At 37.2% G+C, this 23,699-nt stretch overlaps 1 long non-coding RNA gene and 1 pseudogene across 2 annotated transcripts in view; one reads left to right on the top strand and one right to left on the bottom strand.

Annotated features, from left to right (window-relative positions):
• Nucleotides 1–14,432, bottom strand: part of LOC118014941 — a 33,214-nt gene extending 18,782 nt beyond the window's left edge. For both annotated transcript variants that reach the window (XR_004680433.1, XR_004680432.1), the window contains exon 1: nucleotides 14,382–14,432. This is a non-coding gene — a long non-coding RNA (uncharacterized LOC118014941). The remainder of the gene's footprint in view (nucleotides 1–14,381) is intronic.
• Nucleotides 14,433–20,497: 6,065 nt separating this feature from the next.
• Nucleotides 20,498–21,568, top strand: LOC118014730 (annotated as a pseudogene).
• Nucleotides 21,569–23,699: the final 2,131 nt, after the last annotated feature.

The raw sequence follows: 23,699 nt of genomic DNA, 5'->3' as shown, positions 1-23,699 counted from the left end.
TGGATGTTCATCTTCCTACTGGGCCCCACTGACCCTACTCCTGAAAAGGTAGAGCATGGCATTGCATTACCTTCTTGCTGCTGAATGGGTACAGAAACTCAGATCCCTTGTGATCCCCACTAATACTACCTTATCAGGGAAAGCAGAGCGCCCACTAGCACTACCTCATACCACCTCATACTGTCTCATTGCTGACAGGGTGGAGGACAGTGGGGATGGAGGTTCATGCCTCCTCTGGGCCTCACTGACACTGGGAAAAATGAAGAAACAGGGTGCTGTTTGGACCAACGTGCACTGCCCTATTCTACCTTCTTGCTGCCTTGTGGATGAAAGTTTAGCTCTTTTTCATGTGTCTGTTGGCCGTTTGGTGGGAGGATGGGTTAGTCTGGTGATGGGTATTAAGAGGGCACGTTCTGCATGGAGCACTGGGTGTTATACGCAAATAATGAATCATGGAACGCTACATCAAAAACTAATGATGTAATGTATAGTGATTAACATAACATAATAAAAGAAATAAAAACAAAACAAAAAAAAAGAAAGTTCCACTCTTTGCTTGGTCCAACTAAGAATAGTCTGTGGAGTAATCAGAGCACTATCTGTTGCTGCCAAGGGATGGGGTGGAAATTTGGCTCTTGTGTTCAATCCCCCTGATATGGGGGGTTGGGGGGGGCAGAAGGGAGAGCTTTTCCATTGGTATTTAAATGGGGCAAAGCAGATACTGTTTACTCATCTATCTGGCCACCCATTTCCTTCTCCTTTGGCTAGATGGAGCAGGCTTTTCTTAGATCTTTTTTGTCTGTATCTTTTGGCGGTTCCAGGTTGTAAGCCCTGGTTCTTCATACTGGCCATATAGCAAGGCAAAACAAACAAACAAAAACAAACCCAGAGAATTCATTATCTTTTCATTCTTCAAATTCCATGGTCCTTAGTCCATCTTTTTCTTTCTACAATTCAGTCTTCCTGTGTTTACTCATTGTATTATGTATAAGTTTTTAAGTAATGAGGAGGAAAACTAGAGGAGAGGGTATTTTATTTCAGCCCAAACTGGAGATCTCTTAAAGTTATTATTTTAATATATTCCTTGGTTATTTTATTATTATATTTTTCCATCAGGACATTGGGTGAAGTTGTAGGATTAAGAACCACAGAAAGTGATTTTATTGTGACCTAGTCCCAGATTTCTGATCATAGATAAGGCCTAGAAAAAAGAGTGATTTCTAAATAGAAAATAAGTTAAAAAACTTGCTTCATTTCTAACTTGCTTAATTTCATATTCACTAAGTAATGTACTTTAGTAATTATATATTTTGTATTCAACACATATTCTGTCTTACTTTATACATTACATGCCAAGTACTGTGTTGTTCCAAAGTCTAAGAAGAAAAAGAATTAATAAAACAAAAAAATTGAAATATAAAAAGAGTAATGTAAGCAAAGAATGAATTAATACATCAAAAGAGCATTATGCTGGGATGCCTGGGTGACTCAGTTAGTTAAGTGTCCAACTCTTAATTTTGGCTCAGGTCATGATCTCAGGGCTGTGAGACTGAACCCTGCATCAGGCTCCATGCTGGGAGTGGAGCCTGCTTAGAATTCTCTCTCTCCCTCTCCTTCTGCCCTTCCCTCTCTCTCTCTCTCAAAGGAAAAAAAAAAAAATTATGCTAAGATCTTATGTTAAGTGTTCTGAAAATAAAATAAAAATAAAAGGAATGCCTAATAGGAATGCTAAGTAGTTGAGACAAACGTTCAAATTGCTCAACTCCTGGGTGACATATATAAGGAAACAATGCAATTTACCAGTCTTATATTTTCCAAGTTGTTTTTATATAATAAAGTATTCTTTGTCAGAAAATCAGTGTGGAAAGTAGAGTTGCCATTTTCTCAACCATCATGCTGAGTAGGGGGATATATAACCCTATATTATGTCTTTGACCGGTCCAGAAAATTGCAAATTCTGTGCCCTCTGTGAGAATTCTCACCTCCTATCAAGAATCAAATGGAGGGGGGTGCTGGGTGGCTCAGTTGGTTACGCTCAGTTGGTTAAGCATCTGCCTTCAGCTCAGGTCATGATCCTGGGGTCCTGGGATCCAGCCCCACATCAGGCTCCCTGCTCAGTGGGGAGTCTGCGTCTCCCTCTCCCTCTACTGCTCCCCCTGCTTGTGTTTTCTCTCACTCTCTCCCACTCTGTGTCAAATAAATAAATAAAATCTTAAAAAACAAAAAACAAACAAAAAAAAACTTGAGTTAAAAAAAGATCAATGGCATTCCTTTTCTCATGTTCCTAGAAAAGGATTTCACTCCCTATCTGTATCTATGTACACATATATTTCTTGAAAAAGTTGATTTGTTTAATAATATGAATGGATTCACCCATAAGCAGGCAGGGAACAAGATTTTCATCGTAGACATAAAAGATACCCTGAGACTTTTAGATCCAAAAGGTTTACACCAAGCAGTGTTTGATCTCACTTCCAGTGTAGTATGATTTTTACAGCACCATTTTTCTGCATGGGTTTAGAACTGCTGAGCCAGTAAGTAAAGGTAGCTTTAGCTGAGCAGCTCCAAAGAAATAGGGCTAATTATATATCCACAAATTATATCTTCAAGGAAGACCTATATGTATATATGTGTGTGTGTATATATATATCCCTATATATATATATATATATATATATATATATATATATATATCCCTACATATATTTGTTTACATATAAAGCTACATATATCCATATCTATCTGTATATCTTTCTATCCATTTATCTATATAGGTAGATATAGATAGATCCCTAAATATGCAATGCATATATAGTGGCATTATATATACTTTATATAATCATAGAGAAGGTGTCAGTATCTATGATCTGTATTCATAAGCAGCTTTTTCTTTTATTCTTTAAAGAATGTGTGTTCTTGCCAGCTTAAATTAGCAAACCATTAGTTGTTAATGTTTTAAAAAATGGAAATAAACAAAATTTTATTTAGCAAATTAACTCTTTATTAGCAGAAAGATTCTATATTGCATAATAATGAAACTAAGTTTGTGGTAGGAATCAGCAATGTGAGTAATAATTCTTTCATTACCACTCATGACTCTAGGCAAGTTAGAAAATCTCCCAGAGTGTCACATTTCTCATTTGGAAGTGGTTTTTGTGGGTATGTGATGGAATACATTATCTCTACAGTCCTTTCTAGCTCTCAAGTTTTTCAAAATATAAACTTTAAGATTTGCACACTAATTCTTTAGAGATGCTAGAAATGAAATATTGCTCAAATCCGTCAAAAACAAGCAAATCGTCTATTTAGGAATAGGAAGAACGAGTGTTTAACACTGTCTCCCCTAGGACATTTTTCTTTTCTTGGAATCACTCAGATTTACAATACTATTCTTCCTTGGTCCTAGCCTTCTACGACGGCCGCAGCTGTGCCCTCTCTGAGCCCTCTCCACTGTGGTGGGTGGCCTGCTGTTTCGCTTTAAGAGGCCTCAGAGGGGCTCTTGCTGATACTTAAGACCGATCTCTCAAACTTGAGCCTTATCTCTCTAATGAATGCCTGTTCACCCTCAGAGCCAAATGCCCAGGGAGAACCAAACCTCTTGATCCTTGCTTTATGAACATCTACTTATTGGATCTCAGGGTCAGAAGCTCTGTGATGTAGTCACTCTGGTATTGTACTCTCTCCAGGAAATCTAGGGTTCAAACAGCCCCTGCGGCCACTAACTGCTAGGGTGGTAGATGGCCTCAAGCTGGCTTGACTGTTCCAGACCTCAGGTATGTGAATTCCTGTAAGTCTGGACTGGCAGCTTCACTGCTCGAAAGCTGCAGTGTCCTTCCGTCTCTCTGGGCAGCCCGTCTTTAATGAGGTACTTTCCCAACACCTTGGCTTCCATGTCCTCTAGGCCTCTTTCGGCTAGTCCAGGCAAGGCCCAGAGAGAACTACCGTGTTTTTAGTGCCCTTCCACAGCATCTATTCTAGTCTCATGCTTCTTTCAATAAGAACAGAAAATGCATATAAAAGCCATACATTATTATTACATTCTTATTACACCATGATATATTGGTCCGATGCTGTGGTATTTTTCTCCCGAGCAGGACAGGCATTTACCTCCATTCATAAGACAATCAGATGCTGTCCATTGCCCTCTGAAAGGAATCTGAATGTATAGCTTATCCTGAACCGCTTTTTAACTCTTATGTGAAAGTAGGAAGGAAATTCAAGGAAATAGTTAGGTAATAGCCCTATAGAAAGAGAGATATAGAAGTGTTATAGATTAAGGTAAGATGAAGATTGGCAGTTTTCTGCTCTAGATGTACTAGTGTTAATATATCCTATTCTGGAGATGACAGCTCATTGAATCAGGGTTTGTTTTTTTGGGTTTTGTGTTTGTTTGTTTTGTTTTGGTTTGGTTTTTTTGGTCTGTTTACTCTTAACATTTGAAAAAAAATGTTACATTTAAATATTATATTGATGTTTTGAGTTTATGTTTAATGCAAAACTACCACTTTATATCTAACTGGTTAAATACATTGTATACAAAAATAAATACTTAGTATAGAACTGAAGGACATAACAATTATTTCTGCTCCAGGAAAATGTCTATCCCTTCTCACAAACACAAAACAAAGCTGAGGTGAACTGTAATATAAAATGCAAAGGACATAGCACTGGACAGTCTTGAGACTTCTCAAAAGAATCAGAGAATCAACAGTTACCATGAAGTCATTTACTGAAGACAGACAGTGATTCAAGACACTGTTACCTGGGTATTTTAGGGTATTTTAAACACTCCATGACTAGCAATGAATAAACATCAAATATCAATAAATATGATTTATTTATTTATTTATTTATTTATTTATTTATTTATTTATTTTTATTTTATTTTATTTTTTAAAGATGTTATTTATTTATTTGACAGAGAGAGAGACAGCTAGAGAAGGGAACACAAGCAGGGGGAGTGGGAGAGGGAGAAGCAGGCTTCCCCCTGAGCAGGGAGCCCGAGCGGGGCTCAATCCCAGGACCCTGGGATCATGACCTGAGCAGAAGGCAGATGCTTAATGACTGAGCCACCCAGGCGCCCCCAATAAATAGGATTTAAATGCCAAAATGTTATGGATGTTGGTCCTTAGGAACAGTCACGGTGAGGGAGATAGCAGGACAGGTGCATATGTGGAATAAAACCCAGTCTTGATTAATATGCTTCTGAATAATGTTTGCTAAATTTCATTTAATGTTTTTCTAAATTGGTATTCCCGGGTGAGATTGGTCTGGATTTCTCTCTTTTTTTTTTTTTTTTAAAGATTTTATTTATTTATTTGAGAGAGAGAGAATGAGAGACAGAGAGCACGAGAGGGAGGAAGGTCAGAGGGAGAAGCAGACTCCCTGCCGAGCAGGGAGCCCGATGCGGGACTCGATCCCGGGACTCCAGGATCATGACCTGAGCCGAAGGCAGTCGCTTAACCAACTGAGCCACCCAGGCGCCCCTTTTTTCAGCTTTTCTTATATTAATTTTGTAATTTCTAATTTATTGAGTTGGATAATTACTCATCTATTTTCACATTTTTCTTTCCATTGATACAAGTATCTTAGACCATGAGTTTTCTTCCTAAAAAGCTTTGGCTTTATTCTATAAGTTTAGAGAGGGAGATTTTAATTATTTTCCATGTGTTATATACACATACATATGCAAATAATTGTTACACATACTATTTGTATACATTATATAGTGTATATAGCATATACAGTTATATACATGTATTTAAAATCTCAAAAAATATTCACAAACATTTCACCAAAGAAGATACATTATTAAGTAATGCAGTATTGTGATTTATAATAAGAAATATGTATTTGTTCTTACTCCCTGTTCCTGGCACAGAGCTCCTAAAATCCTTGGAATTTCCTAAGAGAGCAATAAAAGTGTCTTTTGTTATGTTAATGAGGTGACTTTTAGAAAGCCCTAGGTAACCTAAGGATAGAGATTGGTTGCCAGGGGAACCAATCACGTGATTAGTGGGTTGGACTTTCAGGCTCATTCCCCACCGGAGAGGGGAGGGAGGGGCTGGACATCAAGTTCAATCACCAATGGTCAATGATTTAATCAGCTATGCCTACGTAATGAAGCTGCTATAAAAACCCAATAGAATGGGGTTTTCAGAGCTTCTAGGTTGATGAACACGTAGAGATGTGAGAGAGTGGGGCACCCAGAGAACATGGAAGCTGGGGTGCAGGGTTGCAAGAGCACCTGGTTCCAGGTGTACGAAAAAGACCCGATTTGGCCCCTCATCACTGATGAAATCCAATGATAGAAAAATGAGTGGTGGTGAAACAAGAAAGGAATTTATTTCAGTGAGGTCAACACTGGGAAAACAGCAGACTGCCATCTCAAAGACTGTCTCCAAAATGCTGACTATACCTCCGGTTTTATATAAGGAAAATGTAGGGAACAGGTGGATGGGTCTGTGCAGATAAGACAGAAAAGGTCAAATTGCGGGGGGGAAAGATGGCGGAGGAGTAGGGGACCTATTTCAACTGGTCCCCGGAATTAAGCTGGATATCTACCAGACCACTCTGAGCACCCACGAAACCAGCCTGAGATGTAAGAAGATCTGGATCTCTACAAACAGAATATCGCAGGTGGTTGGTTTTGAGGTACGAAGCGGGGAGCCCTGATTCTGCGGGCAGATATCGGAGGATAAATGGCAGCGGGAGGGAGCCTGGACATGGGGATCCTACACCGCCGGTGAGTGACAGCCTCGCACACTGCAGGACGGGGGCACAGACTCGCAGACCCATAGCATCAGGAAAGGACTTTAGGGCAGCCCCCCGGGGTAGAAAACCAGAGCGGCAGGGTCACGCGCACACGAACCTCAGCTGCCTGGACAGAAACCTGGAGCGACGGTCGCACGCACGTGAACTGCAGCCTCCGAGACGGAAACCCGGTGCACCGGCTCCCGCCGCTGAACTGCAACCTCCGGGGTGGAAACCCTGAGCGTCGGAGTCCTGGGCACGTGAACTGCAGTCCCTGGGACAGGACCCCAAGTGGCGGAGTTGCGCGCACCCGCGCAAACTGGGAGTGGCTGGTGGTTTTAGAAGCACAAAGGGCAGAGACGTGTCCCAACCTGGAGGCAGGACTGGGAGCACTGCGGAGGGGTGCACAACCCAGGACGCTGCAGTTTATAGCAGCACGGACAGAAACAGAGATGGTGTGGCCTGGAGAGCTCACTGAAGACCAGACTGAGGTCTGTCTGCTCTGAGGCAGAGGGTTGGAAACGGTCTCTTCTGCTCTGACTCGCGGAAGAGATGCGGAAAGCCGCCAGGGAAAGGCGCCAGAGAACAAAAGCCCCAAAGACTGATTCCCACTGAGCCCATCCCCTGCCACAGGGGTGCAGAGCAACTCTGCCCAAACAGGGTTGCTGAGTAACAGCGCAGCAGGGCCCTCCAGGCAGAAGACAGGCTGGGAAAACAAGAGGCCAGCAACCCTAAGGTCCCAAGAAAACAGGTGCATCTTGCTTGGGTTCTGGTCAATAATTTGGACTCTATACATTCCCTCAAACACCCATTAACAGAATGACTAGGAGGAGGAGTGCCCCCAAAACAGGAAAGACTCAGAGATTATGACTTATGCTGCAGATTTACAAATGGATGCAGATATAACCAAGATGTTGGAGATGGAATTCAGGCTAGCAATTGTGAAGACAATGGCTAGAATGGAGAAATCAATTAATGGCAACATACACTCTAAGGGCAGAAATAAAAGGGGAATTGGCAGAACTTAAAAATGCTATCAATGAGATCCAATCCAATCTAGATAATCTAACAGCTAGGGTAACTGAGACAGAAGAGAGAATAAGCGACCTGGAAGACAATATAATAGATAAAAAGGGGAAAGAGGAGGCCAGGGAATCCATGAAAATAGAATCAGAGAAATAAGTGACACCATGAGGCATTCCAATGTCAGAATCATTGGAATCCCTGAGGGCGTGGAGAGAGAGAGAGAGGGCTAGAGGATGTATTTGAGCAAATCGTAGCTGAGAACTTCCCTAATCTGGGGAATGAAACAAACATTCGAGTCCTAGAGGCAGAGAGGACCCCTCCCAAGATCAAGGAAAACAGGCCAACACCCTGGCATGTAATAGTAAAACTTGCAAATCTTAGAACCAAGGAAACCATCTTAAGGGCAGTTAGGGGGAAGAGATTCCTTACGTACAGAGGGAGGAACATCAGAATAATGTCAGACCTATCCACAGAGACCTGGCAAGCCAGAAAGGCCTGGCAAGACATATTCAGGGTACTAAATAAGAAGAACATGCAGCCAAGAATACTTTATCTGGCAAGGCTTTCATTTAGAATGGATGGAGAGATACAGAGCTTCCACAATTGGCAGAAGTTGAAAGAATATGTGACCACTAAGCCGGCCCTGCAAGAAATATTAAGGGGGGTTCTATAAAAGGAGAAAGACCCCAAGAGTGATCTACAACAGAAATTTACAGGGACAATCTATAAAAACAACGTCTTCACAGGCAACATGATGACAATTAATTCATATCTTTCAATAATCACTCTCAACATGAATGGCCTAAATGCTCCCACAAAACGGCACAGGGTTGCAGATTGGATAAAAAGACAGGACCCGTCCATATGCTGTCTACAAGAGATTCATTCTGAACATAAAGATACATCCAGACTGAAAGTGAAGGGATGGAGATCTATCTTCCATGCCAGCGGACTTCAAAAGAAAGCTGGGGTAGCAATTCTTATTTCAGACAAATTAGATTTTAAACTAAAGTCTGTAATAAGAGACTCAGAAGGACACTATATCATTCTTAAAGGGTCTATCCAACAAGAAGATCTAACAATTGTAAATATCTATGCCCCCAACATGGGAGCAGCCATCTACATAAGCCAACTGTTAACCAAAATAAAGAGTCATATTGATAACAATACGTTAATTGTAGGAGACCTCAATACTCCACTCTCAGCAATGGACAGATCATCTAAGCAGAAAATCAACAAGGAAACAAGAGCTTTGAATGATACATTGGACCAGATGGACCTCATAGATATTTATAGAACATTCCACCCTAAAACAACAGAATACTCATTCTGTTTCAAAAAATAGAAACAAAAGGAAAACTTCCAAACTCATTCTATGAGGCTAGCATTACCTTAATCCCCAAACCAGGCAAAGACCCCATCAAAAAGGAGAATTTCAGACTGATATCCCTGATGAATATGGATTCCAAAATCCTCAACAAAATCCTAGCTAATAGGATCCAACAATACATTAAAAGGATCATCCACCACGACCAAGTGGGATTTATCCCCGGGATGCAAGGTGGTTCAACATTCGCAAATCAATGTGATAGAACACGCTAATAAGAGGAGGAAGAAGAACCATATGGTCCTCTCAATTGATGCAGAAAAAGCATTTGACAAAATACAACATCCTTTCCTGATTAAAACTCTCCAGAGTATAGGGATAGAGGGAACATTCCTCAAGCTCATAAAATCCATCTATGAAAAACCCACAGCGAATATCATCCTCAATGGGGAAAAGCTGAGAGCCTTTCCATTAAGATCAGGAACACATCAAGGGTGCCCAATCTCACCACTGTTGTTCAACATAGTACTAGAAGTCCTAGCAACAGCAATCAGACAAAGTAATAAAAGGTATTCAAATTGGCAAAGAAGAAGTCAAACTCTCTTTTCCAGACGACATGATACTTTATGTGGAAAACCCAAAAGACTCCACCCCCAAATTACTAGAACTCATCCAGCAATTCAGTAATGTGGCAGGATACAAAATCAATGCACAGAAATCAGTTGCTTTCTTATACACTAACAACGCAACTGTTGAAAGAGAAATTAAAGAAACGATTCCATTTACAATAGCACCAAAAACCATAAGATACCTCGGAATAAACCTAACCAAAGAGGTAAAGGATCTATACTCTAGGAACTACAAAACACTCATGAAAGAAATTGAAAAAGACACAAAAAGATGGAAAAATATTCCATGCTCATGGATTGGAAGAATAAACATTGTTAAAATGTCTGTGCTACCCAGAGCAATCTATACCTTCAATGCCATCCCGATCAAAATTCCAATGACATTTTTCAAAGTGCTGGAACAGACAATCCTAAAATTTGTATGGAATCAGAAAAGACCCCGAATCGCCAAGGAGATGTTGAAAAAGAAAAACAAAGCTGGGGGCATCACGTTGCCCTATTTCAAGCTATATTACAAAGCGGTGATCACCAAGACAGCATGGTACTGGCACAAAAACAGACATACAGACCAATGGAACAGAATAAAGTGCCCAGATATGGACCCTCAACTCTATGGTCAAATAATCTTTGACAAAGCAGGAAAAAACATGCAATGGAAAAAAGACAGTCTCTTCAATAAATGGTGCTGGGAACATTGGACAGCCACATGCAGAAGAATGAAACTGGACCATTCTCTAACACCATTCACAAAGATAAACTCAAAGTGGATGAAAGACCTCAATGTGAGACAGGAATCCATCAAAATCCTAGAGGAGAACATAGGCCATAACCTCTTTGACATTGGCCACAGCAACTTCTTTCAAGATACATCTCCAAAAGCTAGTGAAACAAAAGCAAAAATGAATTTTGGGGCCTTCATCAAGATAAAAAGCTTCTGCACAGCAAAGGAAACAGTCAACAAAACAAAGAGGCAACCTGCACAGCAAAGGAAACAGTCAACAAAACAAAGAGGCAACCCACAGAATGGGAGAAGATATTTGCAAATGACACTACAGATAAAGGGCTGGTATCCAAAATCTATAAAGAACTTCTCAAACTCAACACCCAAAAAACAAATAATCAAGTCAAAAAGTGGGCAGAAGAGATGAACAGACTTCTCTGAAGAAGACATACAAATGGCTAACAGACACATGAAAAAATGTTCATCATCATTAGCCATCAGGGAAATCCAAATCAAAACCACACTGAGATACCACCTTACACCAGTTAGAATGGCAAAAATGGACAGGGAAAGAAACAACAAATGTTGGAGAGGTTGTGGAGAAAGGGGAACCCTCTTACACTGTTGGTGGGAATGCAAGTTGGTACAGCCACTTTGGAAAACAGTGTGGAGGTTCCTCAAAAATTTAAAAATAGAGCTACCCTATGACCCAGCAATTGCACTCCTGGGTATTTACCCCAAAGACACAGATGTAGTGAAAAGAAGGGCCGTATGCACCCCGATGTTCATAGCAGCAATGTCCACAATAGCCAAACTGTGGAAAGAGCCGAGATGCCCTTCAACAGATGAATGGATAAAGAAGATGTGGTCCATATATACAATGGAATATTACTCAGCCATCAGAAAGGATGAATACCCAACTCTTCCATCAACATGGATGGGACTGGAGGAGATCATGCTAAGTGAAATAAGTCAAGCAGAGAAAGTCAATTATCATATGGTTTCACTTATTTGTGGAACATAAGGAATAGCATGGAGGACACTAGGAGAAGGAAGGGAAAAATGGGGGGGGGGAATTGGAGGGAGAGATGAACCATGAGAGACTATGGACTCTGAGAAACAAATAGGGTTTTAGAGGGGAGGGGGGAGGGGGGATTGGTTAGCCCGGTGATGGGTATTAAGGAGGGCACATACTGCATGGAGCACTGGGTGTTATACGAAAACAATGGATCGTGGATCACTACATCAAAAACTAATGATGTATTGTATGGTGACTAACATAACATAATAAAATTAAAAAAAAAAGAAAAGGTCAAATTGATCACTGTCATGGAGTCAGTCAGGGGCAAATCTTGCTGGCTCAGGGCAGTCCTTATTGCTTGAGGGGTAGTTTTGTTCCCATCCAGGGATGCTTTGCCCTCAGGGACTTCCACCTAAGCCAAGAGACCAGCTGGAAAGAACAACCCAATGAATGCAGCAGAAGTCCTCTTTCAACCCTTTTACTGTAACTTATTCTATGCATCTCTTTCATCTAGCTGTTCCTAAATTATATCTCTTTACAAACCAGTAATCTAGTAAGTAAAATATTTCTCTGAGTTCTGTGAGCGGCTCTAGCAAATTAGAACCTGAGGAGGGGAACATCCTATCTACAGCTGGTTGGTCAGGAGCACAGGTGACAACCCAGACTTGCATTTGACCTCTGAAGTGGGGGCAGGGGGTTGACTTATCGGACTGAGCCCTTAACCTGTGGCATCTGATGCTATCTCCAGGTAGATAATATCAGGATTAAATGCTTGGTGGTGTTGAACAAAAGTGCACATCAGAACTAATAAGTACATGACAAGATGATAAGCCAAGAAATGTAAATTAAAACTACAATGAGGTACTATTTCTTACCAACTAGATGAGCTTTCAGAAATAGGACTAATAATAACAAACACTGGAGACAATGTGGAGAGATAAAACATTTCATACATTTCTGGGAGAATGTAAGATAGTATGGCCACTTTGGAAACAGTTTGGCAGTTTCTCAAAAAAAGTTAAACATAAATAACCATAGGACCCGGTACTCCTAGGATATATAAAAACATAACCCCACATAAAGATTTGTTCATGAATGTTCACAGCAGCATTATTCATAATAGCCAAAAAGTGAAAACAACCTAAATGTCCATCAATTGATAGACAAAATGTGGTATATCTGTCTAATAGAATACCACTCAGCAATAAAAAGGAAAGAACTACAAGCCATACTACAATATGGATTAACTTCAGCAAACATTGCTCTAAGTGTAAGAAATTAGACACAAGAGACTACATATTGTATGGTTCCTTTTATATAAAATGTCCAACAAAGATAATTTCATAGAGACAAAAAGTAGATTAGTGGATACCAGGACTGGAGACAGGCATGGGGATGGGAATGAGGATGGATTATAAGTGGGCATGAATCTTTTTTGGGGAGATATAAAAATGTTCTCAAACTAATTTATAGTAGTTATTATATCAGTCGATAAGGTTACTAAAAAGCATTGAAATTGTATACTTGAAATGGGTTAATTTTATGACACTTGCATCTCAAAATCGCTAAATGTATATGTATATATAGCTTTTTGGTTTGCACATTATTACTTTTCATATCTTCCTATATAATTTGTGTTTTCTTTTTTTTTTTTTTTTAAGATTTTATTTATTTATTTGACAGAGAGAGACATAGCGAGAGCAGGAACACAAGCAGGGGGAGTGGGAGAGGGAGAAGCAGGCTTCCCGCAGAGCAGGGAGCCCGATGTGGGGCTCGATCCCAGGACCCTGGGATCATGACCTGAGCCGAAGGCAGACGCTTAATGACTGAGCCACCCAGGCGCCCCTAATTTGTTTTCTTAAGTTAAATCAAAGGGTGTAGGCTTCATTAGTTTGGCTTTTCAAAGCTGATTTAAGTGTTTTGTAATATTATGCATGGCCAAATTTTGACATTTTTAAGAGGAGTATTTTTTATTATCAGTGTACAAAAACTTAAAAATTATACTACATATTGATAATATTATTTAGATTGTATGCATATTTATTTTTGTTTTATCAATTAACAAAAGAAAAAGAAAAACTTAACTTTTCTGTTATAAACGTGTTTCTATTTTTCCTTGGGTTTCCTGATGACTCTATGGTTCCATGACTATATTACTTTGTGAATGAGTAGTCTCTTTAATCTTCATTATAATCTTCACTTAATCTTCATTATAAATTATATTATTTGTTATTTTTTTCATTTAATTATTTTGCCCAAATTTAAGTTCTTTTGATTTTAAATTACTAACCTGACCTTTTGGGTTTTGTTCATTTGCATATTCCTGGAATGACTTTATCTTTTTTATATTTGGCTTTTCTGGGTTATTTTGTAATGTGCATATTTTGTATACAATCTATTATTAGATTTTGTTCTTTCTTCTAATAGAGAGTCTTTTATTTTAAATGGTTGAGTAAGCCCATATACATTTATTTAAATGATATATATGCCTGGTTAATTATATTATTTATTTTTTCCCATTGCTTCTTTTTAATATTTCACTATATAAGCAATGCTTGTTTTCTTTTATGGAAGTTTGTGTTGTTTTCCTGACAATATGGAACGTTAATACATTTTCTAGGGGTCTTCCTTATGACTATTACTTCTAGCAATGTACTTAGTTATCTAAATCTTCAGACAGGCTCAATAGATTTCTTCTACTCGGCCCCAACCACTCTTTATTTTGTGTCAATCAGAAAAGATTAGGTTATACTATGGTATAGAAGAACACAACCTTGCAGTGACTCATCACAACAAAGTTTAGTTCTTGTTCAAAGTTCCCTACAGTTTGGGCATCTCTCCAAAGCAGCTGTTCACTATGTGGCAACTCAGAATCCCAGGCTGCTTCAGTCTCATGACGCCTACCTCTCAACACAATGCTCTATGGTCCATTCTGCAGGAAATGAAATCATGGAAGAGTCTTCATCAGGAACAAAGTATGTCAGTCCGGAAGTGACAGCAGTCATTTCTGTTGACATCCTTTTGGCCATAAGCTTGGTCTTGGGAAGGAGAGCGTTTTCCTTGTAAGTATCAAGAAAGAGAAGCGAGCAAAATACCTATTCGATGATTTCAACTCTATTATTTTATTTAGTATCTACCTTTATATCTTTAAATAATCATTCTCATTTTTATACTTTTATCACTTTGATACTTGATCATAAAATGAGTACTGATGATAAACTATGAGAAAACTAGACTATTTATTTTATCTTCCACTTTCTGTCCCCTTCCAGTCTTATCTTTATGATTTATATGATTTCAGAGATTATAAATTCCTCACTGCCTTTTGAAATGCAAGATCTATGTTTAAATCCCAGAACTTCTTCACAGACATATTTAATACTTATAATATATGACTTGGTATTACTATTTTGCTCTCCCAATATAGAAGTACAATTAAAACACAATGAAACTGATTAGATTCTAATCCTATTGGAACTAGTTTTTTGACTTTATTGTCACTCTTAGTCTTATTTCCATAATCATATTGTAAGCTCTCTGCAGTAGGAAGAGAAGTAACTTATTTTTCTATAACATCTAAGAAATAATGAGGCACAAAAAATTATTTTTCAGAACTGTTTTGTTTTGTTTTAATTAGCAACATGTTCAGTTCTGAATTTCCTTTCAGAGGGAATTCCTGAAGTTTTGGACCAATACAGACTAAATACATCAGACTAATAAGTGCCATGGTTACAAAATATGGTAAATGAAGGAGAATATGATTTCAAATTTAATTAGATTTTATCTTACTATCACTATAAAATGGCTTTTCAAACATACTATTCAGATTGAAAACTTGTTGAAATAAATACATATGATAAAATGGTAGGAAAGCATTAGATTGGATCAGAGCAACAGTGCATAAATCACATGATAGCAAATTCTCCTTACTAAGAGGACAGAAAGAAAAAAGTTATCCTATGGATCCTATTTGCTGTTAACGTTATATATCTTCATTATATAGATATTATGTGTGCATATAAGCACGTATATATGTATATGCACAGATCCTAAAAGTAAATGAGACATATCCATTCAAGTTATTATTTAAAAAATATGAAATGTTGCTTATCTACATTATTAAGCTTTCAAATTTAATACACAAAATAGTACTTTTCAATATTATACTATCAGATAACATTAAAATTTACTAAGAACATTTTACATATCAGGTACCAAACATACAAACAGAATGCAAAGGATGTTACATTTTATTCAACAATGTCCAATGTAACTTTGGAGGTTAAAAATAAAACTTCTGATTATTGAAATAATGACAATGGAAAGTTGAGAAATGCTAATGAATTGCAGAAAAGCTGACTATATTATTACAACAAAATCCACCAAGTTACCTATGAAAATATAATTTCAAAGTCTTACACTGCCATTTATTTCAGTGATGAATGAAATTTTTTTCATAAGGAAATGAGATATCATAGGGCTTAAGTTTTAATAAAATTTTTTATTGAAGTAAAACTTACATAAAGAGTACAGGATCTATTTTGTCAGTGAACAAAGAGATTTCAACAAATTTTTAGATGCTGAAAGGAACATCACAGTCGATTCCATAGATGGGCTTTAAAACATATTAGACACAGCTGAAGAAAATATCAGTGGACTAGAAAATAATGGACAGAAGCACAGAAAGGCAAAATGATGGAAAATAGGCCAAACAATATAAACAATATAATATATGGCTTTGTATTGTGAAAATGTCTAACATGCGTGTATTTGGAATCTTAAAATGAAAAGAGAGAAAAGACAGAAATTTTATGGAAATAAATAATATCAAAAAATTTATAATACTATTTATGATGTCAACCTACATAATCAAGAATCTCTATAATATTAAAACAAGATAAATAAATAACATTGTATTTAACTCTAACATACTAAACATTCTATAAATAAATCAAATAGAAAATATTCTGTGAAACAAACTGAGGTTTCTAGAGGGGTGGGGGATGGGGGATGGGTTAGCCTGGTGATGGGTATTAAAGAGGGCACGTTCTGCCTGGAGCACTGGGTGTTATAAGCAAACAATGAATCATGGAACACTACATCAAAAACTAATGATGTAATGTATGGTGATTAATATAACATAATAATAAAAAATAAAGAAAGAAAAAAAGAACAACTAAAAGGGGGGAAATTAACTTATTTAAAGGAGAAAAATAAGACTAAATGCTGATATCTTAACAAAATTGATAGAAGAACAAAGGCCTGTGGAATAACATCAAAAAAATATTTGCCCATTTTCCTCACTATGAACCAGCTTTCTATAATGTCCAAAATGTAAACTCATAAACTTGCACAGATTGGCCGTTCAAATTAAACACATTTTCTTATTTAGTTAAATTCAGGACCATGATTCAGGCATTCTCACAATAGCAATTTTTAGACTATTTTTATTCCCTTTGATTTGGGATATTTTAATATTATCTTTGGTTTATAAATCTATTTTATTTCTACTTCTCATATTCTAGAGTATAAACCCACATAATTAAACCAACTTTTAATTTGGCATTTTAAATTATATACTGTATCGTTTCTTCCCTGTACTATTTTTCTGAGCTCTTCTTCTCCAGGGCAGAAGTAAGTGTTCTCTCATTTAAGTATCCATCCCTACAGTATGGTATTTCTGTATTAATGTTGATTCCATTATTCTGAAACTTTTTAATCATGATTTTTCTAATAAACTGCAAGCTCTTTGAGAGCACAAGTACTGCTTCTTCTGTTCATCATCTACCAAACTGCCCGGCACAGAATAAGTGCTCAATAAATGTATGATTTATAAATAAATGAGTAAAGAAGTGTTAATCCAATCCCTACTTATTTTACACATTTTAAATATTCAAATGACTGTGACTAATTCCCAATCCATACGCAGTGAGAGATTTAATCTTCCCAACGTATCTGATCAGGATTCCATGGAAGGGAATGCTATTCATTACCTAGCAGATTAAAGTTCATCTAATAAAGTAATACATGAAGAATGTCTTGTGCAATGAGTAAATAAAAGGACATGAATATTCTGAAAGAGAGATTCTATCATCTTTTCATAAACTGCTGCTGATATATTATAACCTTGTGAGGATCGATGCCATATATCAATTTAGAAGGCAGAGAAATTAGTAGCAGGGTTGGTCTCACTTTGAGGCAAAACAATTTAAAAAAAAACAGACTTCCAAATTTGCTGATTTTCCACCTCCATTTTTCTATTCATCCAGAATGTGGGTGGAGAGTCAGTACTCTTAGGTTTTATACTCTTCTGCTTTTCTCAGGAGATGAAGCCTAACCATGCTGCCATAAAATATTAAAAGGATGGTAGAAGCAAAATGATTTATAAACAAAAATCTACAGAGGTTTCCATTCTTAGGGAGAACAGTATCTATAAATAAAAATCTATAAAAGTCTAATTCCAAAATAGTGTTTTTTAGATCTTCCTTTTAAGGGTGAATTATTTCTAAGTTTCAAAATAAGAATACCTTTCTACTCCATTTGTAATTTGCTTCTATTTCTTATATTTCCTTAAAATTATTATCACTTAAATAAAACTATCAAATAACTTTTTGTCTGGTATTTGTGATTATAAGCTGTTTATCTCTTCACCATCATAAAATGTATTCTCTATATCCTGTCATAAATTTGGGATCTTGATTTAATCAACTGAATTGTCAACCTGAAAAATGGGGTCATCATTGAGACTGGTTCAGTAGGTCACACCATCCAGATTCTATGTTGTGGGGGAAATGGTGAATTTACCTTTGAACAGCGATCATATTGAACAGCGATCATATATCTGGGTCTCTACTTTCACATAATTTATCTCTGATTTCTGAAATTCTTTGCAGAAGTAATGACTTACCACAATGTTAAAAAAGGAGACTCACATGTTCCCATTCTTTGGTATTATGAATGCGAAGCTTTTAGGGTTTTTGTTATTGTTGTTCCACAGTGACCTCAGAGGCCATGTATTGAAGATGGAAGCCCCACAAGATTAAATGAATTTGGATCTACAAGTCTGTGTCTCTGGAGGAAAGCCTGAGGCTACCTGTATTGGACTTTCTAAGAGAGAAAAAAACTTATGTGATGCTAAGCTACTGAGGTTTTCGGGGTTTGTTTATTGCCCCACTGTACAATCCCAAATATTTTTTACTGAGATGTACTTGATATATAACCAATGATTTGGTATATGTACATATTGTGAAATAATCACCACAATGAGTCTTGTTAAAATTCATCATCACACAGAGTTGCAAATTTCTTTCTTATGATGAGAACTTTTAAGATCTATTTGTCTCAGTAACTTTCAAATATATAGTACAGTATTATTAGCTACAGTCACCATGCTGTACATTACATCCACAGGACTCATTGATTTTATAACTGGAAAGTTGTACCTTTGACCACCTTCTCTCATTTTGCTTGCCTTCCACCTCCTGCCTCTGGCAAACACCAACCTGTTCTCTATATCTGTAACTTTGTGTGTTTTTTTCTAATTAGTTTGTGTTAGATTACACATATATGTGAGATCGTAGGGTATTTGTCTTTCTCTTAGTTATGTCACTTGGCATAATGCCCTCAAGTGTCATCTATGTTGTCCCAAATGACAAGACTTCCTCCTTTTTTATGGCTGAATAATATTCCATTTTTTATGTCACATTCTCTTTATCCATTCATCCATCAATAGACATTTCGGTTGCTTCCATCTCTTGGCTCTTGTAAATGATGCTGAAATGAACATGGGGTGCATATATCTTTTTGAGTTAGAGTTTTCATTTCTTTTGGATAAAAAAATAGAAGCAGAATTGCTGGGTCATATGATAGTTCTAATTTTTTGAGAAAACTCCATACTGTTTTCCATAGTGGCTGCACCAATTTACATTCTTACCAACAATGAACAAGGGTTCCCTTTTCTCCACATTCTCACTAACACTGTTATTTCTTGCCTTTTTGATAATAGCCATCCTAACAGGTACGAGATGGCATCTCATTGTGCTTATGATTTACATTTCCCTGATGATTAGTGAGGCTGGGTACCTTTTCCTGTATCTGTTAGCCATCTGTATGTCTTCTTTGGAAAAATGTCTATTCAAATTCTCTGCACATTTTTTAATCAGATTGGGGTTTTTCTTTTTTTGCTATTGAGTTGTATGGGTTCATTACATATTTTAAATATTAATCCCATATCAGATAGATAATTTGTAAATATTTTCTCCCATTCATTATGTTGCCTTTTATTTTGTTGATTTCCTTTGCCATGCAGAGGCTTTTCAGTTTAGTGTAGTCCCACTTGTTTATTTTTGCTTTTGTTGTCTTGCTTTTGATAACAAATCCAAAAAATCATTGCAAAGTCTGATTTCAAGGAGATTACCATCTATGTTTTCTTATAGAAGTTTTGTGGTTTCAGGTCTTATGTTCAAGTCTTTAATCCATCTCCAGGTAATTTTTGTGTATGGCATAAGATGGTAATTCCATTTCATTGTTTTGCCTATGGCTGGCTGTCCAATTTCCCAGCACCATTTGTTGAAGAGACTTTCCTTTCCCCATTGTATGTTCTTGGCTCCTTTACTCTAAATTAATTGACCACACATAAGTGGGTTTATCTCTGGCTTTCTATTCTTTTCCATTGATCTCCATGTCTGTTTTTATTCCAATACCATACTGTTTTGATCACTATAGCATTTTAGTGTAGTTTGAAATTGGAAGTGTGATGCCTTCAGCTTTGTTCTTTTTCAAGATTGCTTTGACTTTATAGGGTCTTTTGTGGTTTCATACAATTTTTAGGATTGTTTGTTTTATTTCTATAAAAGAAATGCCCTTAGAATTTTGAAACAGATTATACTGAATCTGTAGATCACTTTGGGTAGTATAGATATTTTAATAATATCTAATCCATGAGCATATAATATCTTTCCATTGATTTGTGTCTTCTTCAATGTCTTCGATCAGTGTCTCAGAGTTTTCAGTGCACAGGTTTTTGCCTCCTTGGTTAAGTTTGTTCCTAGATCTTTTATACTTTTTGATACAATTGTAAACCAGATTGTTTTTTTTTAATTCATCTTTCTCATAGTTCATTATTAGTATTACAGAAGCACAACATATTTTTATATTGATTTTGCATCCTACAACTTTACTGAATTTGTTTATTAGTTCTAACAGTTTTATTAGTTTTATGGTAGAATCTTTAGGGCTTCATATATGAGATATCATCTCATCTGCAAATAGTGACCGTTTTATTTTTTCCTTTCTGATTTGGATAACATATTTTTCTTGCCTAAACTGTTTGACCTGAGCTCAGATCTGGCCCTGGTGTCCACACCATGTTGGATCCAAGGTCTGACCGGCTTCTGCAGAGCCAATGCCATCCCAGGCCCTGTAAGCAGTGCATTCCTCACGGTCCCCTCCATATGGCACCATGGTTGCTACCTACTCTGAGTCTGAGGAAGTGAGTGAGCTTGTGGGCAATACGGGTTTCTCACTAGACCAGATCCAGTGGCTCAAGTGGAGATTTAAGCAGCTAAGTGGAGACCAGCCCACTATTCCTAAAGAGGACCTCAACAAAGTCCCTGACCTGGAACTCAATCAGATTCTATTCAAAATCCACCATGACTTCTTGAGCAACAGGAACCTTGGCAAAAGGTCTATCTGCCTGGCTCACAAGATCAACTTTGAGCACTTCTGACCCATCATGTCATACTCTGACCTGTCCATACAACCAAGGAGAAAGAGCAGGTATAGCAATGCTAGAAAGAAAAGCTGAGATTTCTGTTTTACACGTATGCAATGTCCACATCACCCCAGAATAATATGAAAATGTGGCCAAAGAGATCTTGAGAAATTGCCACAAGGAGAAGGATTCTGCTCACTGCATTGCAGATAGGGCCATGGTGGTGGTGGACAGCATCTGCATGGGGTGGATGGAGCATGATCAAGTGTAAGAAGGAGTCACCTTCAATGACTTCCTGAAGATCCTGAAGTGGATAGACATCAAAAACAAGATGCACATCTGCTACATTAACACAGAAACCATTGCTCTTCGTTACTGACCCACCACCTCCCCAACAGAGAAATTGTACTTTGCCCCAGGGCAGCCTCCCCAGATGCATGGAGCAGCTGAGGCCCATTAGGCATCTTTTTGCTACAGCTCTGAAAGTTTTCTTGTTGATATGTTCTTGTTTTATTACATATTGGGTTTGTTTGTTGGAGGTGGGGAAGGGGGGGAGGGAGACAGATAATTTTTCTTTTAGTTTAGAGGTTCTTGGCCCATGATAAACCAAATTCAGACCTAACAGGTTGGACTGCATATTTTCCAGAGATTCTAGACTTTGAGTAGGATACAGTAACTGGATAGAACATTGAGGTTGACTCCTTGTGAGAGAGGCAAGTGTATTCAGCGCATGAAAAAAAGGTTGCAAATGGATATTTAAGAGCAGTAAAGTATAGACTGTAGCAAAGCCTACTATTTGCCCCTAATACTTAAGCATTTTCTTCTATATCAATTGAAAAAAATGTTAGTTAAGCAAATGGCTCCCCATAGAGAGACTATATTTCTCAAGATTATCTACAGCTAAGTGTGGTTATGTGTCTAAACTTCTGTTTCATAGCATATGGGCAGAAGTTACATGTACAGTTTCTAGTCAGTGCCCTTAACACAAATAACCATGTCTTTCTATTTCTTCTTTCTGTAGTTGGAATGGGGATAAAATGGCAAAGACTGGAATAAACTTTTCAGACCAGAAAATGGAAGCTAGATATTGAGGGTGATTAGCAACAAGGTAGATTAAGTCTGGGCTTCCAATGACTTCATGGAGAAAAGCCTTAAAAACAGAGAAACTTCTACATGAATAAAATCAAATAAAATAAATGAGCAGTAAACTTTCATAATGTTTAAGCTCTTGTGAACTATGGCTATTTGTCTCAATAGCAAAACCAACATCCTAACTAATGCCATCAGATTTTGGAGATTAAATCGGTTTACTATTCGGCAGGTAATTTATTTAAAAAATAATATCTATGATAAAGAAAAAAAGTCTTCAAATATATGGGCAAGAAAAAAAATGTCCACAAAGTGAATACAACCAGTCTGGCTTAAAAACCAGATCGTTATGGGAATATCTTCCTAATGTTTTCTTGCCCAAAGGCTGATTCAAAAATTTTATAACCAGAAAAATTTTTTGTATATGAAAGAACTAAAAATCATTCTCAGCTGGGAAAGGACTAGAAAGGCCATATTACCCATACTATTCTACCAATAGTTCTTTTTTTTATTAAAAGTATACTTACCATATATGAATATGAATTGCATCATCCTCATTATATGTCAAAGTCTTAACCTCCAGTACCTGAGAATGTGATCTTATTTGGAAATGGGATCATCACAGGTATAGTTAATTAAGACAAGGTCATAGTGGAGTAGTGCAGACTCCTAATCCGGATATGACTGAGGTCCTTATGAAAAGGGGAAATTTGGACACAAAACACACATACAGGGAGAACACCATATGAAAATGAGGGCATAGATTGGAGCAATACATCAGAAACCAAAGAATACCAGAATGTCAGCAGATAACCAGAAGTTGGGAGAAAGATACAAAACCAATCCTTCACAGCTCTCAGAAGAAACCAACCCAGCCAGCACCTTAATCTCAAACTCTTATCCTCCAGAACTATAAAGCAATACATTTCTGTTCTTTAAGACACCCAGTTTGTGGTACTTTGTTACAGCAGTCCTAGCAAACCAACACATTTATTCAATTGACATAGTAAGAAAATAAAGAACTAATGAATGGAAAATCCATCATATTAAAGGACTAATTGTGGGTATTGAAACTGGTTAAACTTGGAAATATTCTCTAAAATGATTATTGAAAATATGGTTACAGAACAGAATGCAAATGTCAAAATGCTATCTCAAAAGAGAAGTAATAATGTTAAGATAAAATATGCATGCCTGCACATGAATGATAACTCAAATACCTTTATTAACTCCAATTTGAAATGTTTGCCCTTAACTCAGAAATCTTCCTCCATAAATATATGAAAACAGAATTGTAAATATTTCTTTCACGAAACATGAGTGTATCAGTACACAAAACTGAAACAGCATTTACTCAGTAATAAAGCTTATGGTCACTGGAAGTGCACTTTGATTCTTAAAAAAACTGAGAAATTAATAAG

This window comes from Mirounga leonina, unplaced genomic scaffold (genome assembly GCF_011800145.1).
Source record: "Mirounga leonina isolate KUSES-001 unplaced genomic scaffold, KU_Mleo_1.0 Mir_165, whole genome shotgun sequence".
In the NCBI taxonomy this organism is placed as follows: Eukaryota; Metazoa; Chordata; class Mammalia; order Carnivora; family Phocidae; genus Mirounga; species Mirounga leonina.
This window is presented reverse-complemented; position numbering and strand designations above follow the sequence as displayed.